Genomic DNA, 7966 nt, shown 5'->3' with positions numbered 1-7966 from the left:
GGTCCTCCTTCCTCCCTTTTTTGAAGATGGGAATCACGTTGGCCCTCTTCCAGTCCTCTGGCACCACTCCAGAGCATCACGAGTGCTTGTAAAGCCGTGCCAGGGGTCCTGCAATGACCTCGGCCAATTCCTTTAGAACTCTAGGGTGGAGATCATCCGGACCAGCTGACTTGAATACGTCCAGCCCCTCCAGAAGCTCCCTAACTAAATCCTTGCTAACCCTTGGCCCAGGTGTGCCTCCCCTGGGGTCCGAGGGGGGCACAGCAGGGAGGTGGCTGTTCTGGTCCCAACTTAGGATGACGGAGGCAAAGAAATCATTAAACATGTTAGCTTTGCCGTCTGGTGTGACGACCAAATTTCCCAAAGCGTCCTGCAAGGGCCCCACATTACCCGGGACCTTCTTTTTACCCCCTATGTATTTAAAAAAGGACTTCTTATTGTCCTTAATCTGGGAAGCTAGTCCCAGTTCCATCACATAACTATAGCTTACTAGATATAACTTAAAGTAATTGAAAAAATATCGATTATGATTACTGGATTAAATCTCAGTTATAAAAATGAAAAACAAAACTTCCTCACATTTATATCATTATATGATCCTGTTTCCTTCGTCTGTGGGATGTGGTGATAACATTACTCTTTCATCTCCATGAACAGACCTATTAACTTTTTGTGAACTGTAGTGGTTTGGCACTTCATTTGCCAAACAGTTTTATAATCCCTGGGGCAAACTTGGTCCTCATGCCTCTGAACAGACAGGCTAATATGCATTACAAATACTCATTAATGCAGCTGGGCTCCTGCCCTAAACCATGCATCTAGTTACATGCACTAAATCAAGGGTGGCCAACCAGTAGCATGGGTGCCACAAGTGGCACACACAGCCTCTGTGTGGCACACAACAGATCAGAGAAGGGATAGGCAGAACAGAAGCAGATAGAGCAGGGAACAGAAAATGAAGCACCAAATCAAAGAAGGAAGCAGATATTGGAGCTGAAGATCATGCAGGAAAAGGAGATTGGAGTGGAATATCTGCCAAAAAGATTATCCCCCTGTTATAGGGTACCACTGGCATGTGTCTCTAGGACACAGTCCACCACTAGTCCTGTAATCCATTGTTTCCCACTCGCCAGCCATGCTTGGTGTTAAATAACTTGGAGAGGTTACTTCATCCCAGAGAAGAGGTGGTAATATGAATTCAGACCCAGGCCTTTCCTTATTTACTTCTATGCTGTCAAATAGTTCAGTGTTGTCCCCTTCCAGGGCCTCAGCCTTTCTGCCGGCAGGTCTCTCTTTACCTGGCTAATAGTCCTAGTTCTGTCTCTACTAGGTCTATGAACTTAGGGTCCTTGGTTCCACTGGCTGAGAGATTACCTCTAGGCCAGGACTTTAGGTTCCCTACATTTTTTCCCTAGTGAATTCCAGGTCTTGAAGCAGGTATTTACAACACTTTTTAGGGTCAACTGCTGCATAGTTTCAGATCAGCACTCTGCTGCACAGCCTTCACATCTCCCCTTTAGCTATGCCAATTTCACCAGTTGGTAAAAATAGAGATTTCTTATGAAATATCCTGCCCCTCTGGGCCACTAAATAATGCCCTAAATGCAAAGGTTCACCCCTCCCACCCCCTCGGGCCCAAAAAGGACAACAACAGAAAAATACCATGCAGATTGCTGCAGCACCAATCCACATGCCTGTTCCCTATATGACCCAGGGCACTGCTGGTGGGCTTCTGGTGGGTCTCCCCTTTTGTCTTGAGGGTGATGCCTAGAAAATGGTATTTAGAGGTTTGTTTTTGGGAAATGGCTTGTAGGTAAAGTAGATTGCTTTAGAACAAAGGTTAATTGATTTCTAAAAGCCTGTTCATGATAAAGTTTAATTTAAGGTCCACTGTGTCTGAAATCAGCAGACACACAGGCTGGGAAACTAAAAACATGTACCACACTGTTTCATAGTTTCATAGTTTCTAGGGTCGGAAGGGACATGAGCAGATCATCCAGTCCAACCCCCTGCCATGGCAGGAAGAGCACTGGGGTCAAATGACCCCAATAAGGTGGTCATCCAACCTCCTCTTAAAAACCCCCAGGGTGGGAGCCTGCACCACCTCACATGGAAGCTGGTTCCAGACCCTAGCTGCCCTGACCGTGAAGTAGCGCCTCCTGATGTCCAATTTAAACCTTCCCTCCGCCAGCTTGTGACCATTGTTCCTGGTCACTCCTTGTGGCGCTCAGGGGAACAGGGACTCCCCCAGCGCCTGCTGATCCCCCCTAACCAGTTTATAACAGGCCACAAGATCCCCCCTCAGCCTTCTCTTTTGAAGGCTGAACAGGTTCAGGTCCCGCAACCTTTCCTCATAGGACCTACCCTGCTGTCCCTTGATCATACGAGTGGCCCTCCTCTGGACCCTCTCGATGCTGTCCACATCCCTCTTAAAGTGCGGCGCCCAGAACTGGACGCAGTACTCCAGCTGCGGCCTGACCAGTGCCGCATAGAGGGGGAGGATCACCTCCTTGGACCTGCTCGAGATGCATCTGTGGATGCACGACAAGGTGCAGTTGGCCTTCCTAGCCGCCTCCCCACATTGCCGACTCATGTTCATCCTGGAGTCAATAATGACTCCCAGATCCTTTTCCACCTCCGTGCTGACAAGAGGGGAGTTCCCCAGCCTGTATGTATGGTGCTGATTGTTCCTCCCCAGGTGCATCACCTTACACTTGTCTGTGTTAAACCCCATCCTGTTCTCCTCTGCCCATCCTTGTAACCTGTCTAGGTCCAACTGTAGCCTGTTGCTCCCCTCTAATGTGCCCACATCCCCCCACATCTTAGTGTCATCAGCAAACTTGAACAGGGTGCTTTGCACCCCCTCATCCAAATCACTAATGAAGATATTGAACATAGGGCTGTGCAAAGCTTTGGGTGCTGATTCAATTCAGAGGAGATTCAACCCGATTCAGTAGACAAATCTCTAAATCCAAATTGAATCAGGGGATGAATTAAGAGGTCCAAATCAATTTGAAGCTCTTTGAATTGATTCATCAAAGATTCAGAGAGCTTCAGTGATTTGGGCAAACCCCGCTTGCTGCAGCAGGGATCTGGGTGGGGGAATGGAGGGGAGGAACCTCCATGGGGGGACCCCTGGCAGGCCCCATACCCTGCCTGCTCCCCCAGCCCATGGCTGCCCTGTCCTCCCCAGATCCTAGCCCTTTAAAAAAAAGTCCCCATTCACTAGATGATGCAAGCTGGGGGTGAGTTATCCCTACTATCCCACACTGCCCCATGCCACATGTAGCATCTCTGCTATGAGCCCGTTGACCACTGCCCACTGTCTCAGGTGGGTCAGCCATGGGGGGGCTGAGAGAGCGGGCAGGGGTAAGGGGACTTATGGCAGAGCCCCCCACATGGCATGGGGGGCAGTGAGAATCCCCCCCTGCCTGGCAGCAGCCAATGACTGCGCACTTTTTTCTTTCAAAGAGCCAGGAGCTGGGGCATGCGGGGCAGTCATTGCCAGGGCTGGGAGAGTGGGCAGGGGATGGGGCCTCTATGATTCAGAGATTCAGCTGATTTGGCAGCAGCTGAATCTCCAAATTAGATTCAGCTGAATCGATTTGGGACAGTGATTCAAATCACCAAATTGAATCACTGTCCCCTGAATTGGCCAAGTGTGAAGTGAATACTAGCTGCCTCACACACACCTACTGTTTCATAACATAACAAATGTACCCAAACAAAGATAAAGGACTCTGCAACATTGGCACTAGGTCACAGTGCCACACTGCAGAGCCCTTGAGAATTCTAGTTTTGCTAAGTAGACCAAATTAGGAGGCCCAGTAAATAAGCAAATTAAGTTATGTGCATATGATGGTTTTGTTGGAACAAAGAAATATGCTGACAGGACAGAACATGAAAAGTATGAAGACCAGAGGGAAACTAATCAACAATGTCCAGGAATGAAGTGTGTGACAGGGGGCCATTTTGAGGCTAGTCCAATTGTTAGTCTTCCCACTTGTCTAGGGTAGTATGTCCACCTGGCTCTCCTGCCACATCTTTCTTGGAACTAAAAACTTGTTCACAGGTGTGAGACTGCCCATTTATTGCTCCAATGTACATGACTCCAAACCATTCCCAGACAGTATCCCATGCCTTGTAGATAGCATCTAAAATCACTTCAACTACCCCAACCCCACTGCTGGGCTGTACTCAGCCTTCGGCCCAAACTTAGCCTCAGGTGTCCTCAGATATGCCCCGGCCACATGCCCCCTCTCTGGCACTGCAACTCCACCCCCTTACTGGGACCAGAATTCCACCCTGTTACTGGGCTCCTGGGCCTTATGCCCCATTAGGCCTCAGGTCCTGCTAGGTGGACCTTGGCCCTGTCTCAGGCCTCATTGGGCCTGGACCCCACCTCAGGCCCCACTCAGTGAACTCAGGCCCTGTGCTTTTCTGTCAGGGTGTGCTCCCTAGCCTTTCCCCTCAGCGGTGTACCCACAAGGCAGTGGGGGCTCAGGCTTCCTACCCGGAACAAGGTATTTGGGTCATAAATCCAGTGCCACCAAAGGGCAATCAGTAGGGCTGTGCGAAATGGCACCGTTCCGTTTCACCTTGAGTTTTGACTGTTCGACAGAACAGTGTTTCATTTCAAATTTCATTTTGAGTCAAAGCAGCTGTTACATTCTGTTCCATTGAAACAGAAATGCTGTTTTGAGGCTGTTTCAACTTTCACTGGGGATGGGGAGTCAGACCATCTGCGCCGACTTCCCAACCCCTGCGCTAGATCACCCTGGGGGAGGGAGGCAGCCCAGTTGGGCTGTCTCCCTGATCCCCACATTAGCTGGACTGACTTTCCATCCCCAGCCTATGATCAGAATGTTTCAACTTTCAAAATGTTTTGACCAGCCTCATTTTGTTTCAAGGCTATTTTGAGGACTTTTGTTTTGTTTTGATTTTGCTGTTTCAACCTTGAAATTGGTTGAAACAGTGTTGAAATGAAACAGCTGTCAAAATTTTGCACAGCCCTAGCAATCAGTTCTATTCTATGCCAGGCCTCTCCTCTCTCTCCACTAGTGGCATAAGAACAGATTTTATGCCTATGGACCATTTCCCTTTTTGGTTATCTGACCCTGCCCAGTCCAGCACAGGAGGTCCTCATTACCAATCTGCAGTCTCCAGGATATGTGGTCCTGCAGCTTGCCCCTAACTACATCTCTTCAACCCTGCTGGCTCAAAAGGTCCACATCTGAAAGGTATGTCAGGAGGTGAATGGGCCAACCAGAAGTAACACTCTCCTATACTTGGTCTTCAACAAAGGAGATGATCTGGTGACTGACTTGAACATAAAGGGTAATCTAGGTGACAGTGACCATGACAACATTACATTCATGGTTCATTGCAAACTAGATAGCAGGATTAAAGTTTTGGAGTTCAACAATGTGAATTTCAACAAGCTCAGGACAATAGTATGGGAAGTGCTGTGGGACCAGGGACAAAAGGCAAAAGGAGTGCATGAAGAATGGTTGTTCCTTAAGGATACAATCCTTGAAACATAAAAGAAGTCCATTCCCATTCAGAGGAAAGACAGCAGAAGGGCTGGAGAGCCCTCTTGGCTAAATAGAGGAATCATGGTCCTCTTGAAAAAGAAGAAAGACGTGTACAAACAATGGAAACTTGGGACAGTCCCCAAGGAGGAATATACAACAACATCCTGCATTTGTAGGGAACAGATTACGAAGGCTAAGGTGGTGACTAAAGTCAAATTAGCAACAGAAATGATGGACAATAAGTCCTTCTTTAGGTATGTAGGAAACAGAAGTAAAACAAATGGGAGTCTGGGGCTATTGCTCAAAAAGTCAGGACAGCTGGTTACTGACACTCAGGAGAAATTTGAACACCTGAATGACTACTTTGCTTTGGGGACCAAGGGGAAAATCATGCTAGATAGGGTACAGAATGGGGATGGTGGGAATGACTGCCTCCCTACTATTGACATCAAACTGGTGCATGATCAATTAAAAAACAGAGCTATCTATAAATCAGCAGGACCAGATGAACTTTATCCAGGAGTGCTGAAGTAGCTGGCCAAAGTCGTTGTAGAACCCGTGGCAAACCTCTTCCAAAACTCACGGTGTTCTGTGGAGGTCCTCGTGCCCATCTTCAAGAAGGGGAGGAGACAGGACCCAGGCAACTATAGGCTAATTAGCGTAATGTATCTCAAGGAAAATTCTGGAAGAAATCATTAAGGAGTCTATGTGTAATAGATTTGCAGAAAGTAGAAGTCTGAATGACAGCCAGCATGGCTTCATTATGGGCAAGCCTTGTCTTACCAATTTCATCTCCTTCTATGACCAAGTGACTCACCACCTGGATAAAAGAGAGGAGGCCGACATTGTGTACCTTGACTTTCAAAAGGCCTTTGATCCATGATGTTCTCAGGGGAAAATTGGAGGACTATGGGCTTAACTGCTCGACAGTTAGGTGGGTAAGAAGCTGACTGTGGGGTAGGACCCAGAAATTCTAATAAACAGATCTGTGTTGTTCTGGCGCAAAGTGACTAGTTGTGTCCCTCAGGGTTCAGTGCTTCGTCCAGTTCTTTTTAGCATCTTTATCAATTATTTAGATGTGGGGGTAAAGAGCTCACTGGCCAAGTTCACAGACAACACCAAGTTATGGGTCACGCTTGAAGACAGACTACAGATACAGGCAGACCTAAACAGGCTAACAAGTTGGGCGGATTGGAATCTGATGAAGTTCAACATTGAGAAAGTGCTCCACCTTGGGATGAATAATCCCCAACATACTTACAGGGTCAGTGGCACCAAACTGACTATCACCATGTCTGAAGAGGACATGGGAGTAATAATAGATCACAGTATGTATATGAACAATTAGTGTGATGCGGTAGCCAACAGGGCAAATAATACTTTGGCATGCATCAATTGATGCATCTCAAGTAAAACCAAGGAAGTTATTCTTCCACTGTACTCAGCACTGGTGAGATTGAAGCTGGAGTACTGCATCCAGTTCTGGGCACTGCACTTCAACAAAGATGTGGTAAAGCTTGAGAGAGTTCAGAGAAGAGCTACCCATATGATCAGAGACATGCAAGATAAGCCATACAAGGGAAGGCTGAAGGACCTGTGACTCTTCAGCGTAAAAAAGATAAGGCTGAGAGGGGACTTGGTAGCTGATTACTGTTACATTAGGGGAATATATCAAGGGCTCAGTGAACAACTGTTCATCAAGGCACCCTTGGGGAAAACCAGGAGTAATGGCCACAAACTCCTGGAAGACCATTTCAGGCTTAACACACAGAGAAACATCTTCACAGTTAGAGTGTCCAGACCATGGAATAGGCTCCTCCAGAGGTGGTGCAATCACCTACCCAGGAGAGCTTCAAGAGGAGACTGGACACTCACCTTGCTGGGGTCACATGACTGCAGTTGTCTTTCCTGCCTAGTGCAAGGAGGCTTGATGATCTTGCAATGTCCCTTTCAGCCCTTACAATCTATGAATCCATGAATCTTAAAGGGACCCGGCCTTTTGGGTCTGTCCTGTGGCTTCTCCCCAGTAACAGGAGTGAAAGCCCCTGTAACACTGCCACTGCACTAAATAATGCCTTAAATAATTCTGTTATGGAAATCAGTACAAGACTTCTTTAAAGAGTTCATTATTGAGAATACCATAGTTTATACATCAAGCTGGATTCATACCAGATATTATAGCAAATAAGAGATTCCTACTTATAAAACAATTAGAAATATAACTCATATGCTTATACTTTTATTTTCTTCTGTCCATAATGTTTGTTTTCCATTTATACTCCAGTTAGATTTCTTTTAGTTTATCTTCCCCTTCAGGTGCGCTTTCCTTCAAAGCAGCAAAATGACAACTTACAAAACATGGTTTTCAGAGAAATGATGGTTTACCTTCAGGGTGCATTACACCAACAAAGATTTGATGATTTATATATATA

This window comes from Gavialis gangeticus, unplaced genomic scaffold, assembly GCF_001723915.1.
Source record: "Gavialis gangeticus isolate Ggan-Ray unplaced genomic scaffold, GavGan_comp1, whole genome shotgun sequence".
Taxonomy (NCBI): Eukaryota; Metazoa; Chordata; order Crocodylia; family Gavialidae; genus Gavialis; species Gavialis gangeticus.
This window is presented reverse-complemented; position numbering follows the sequence as displayed.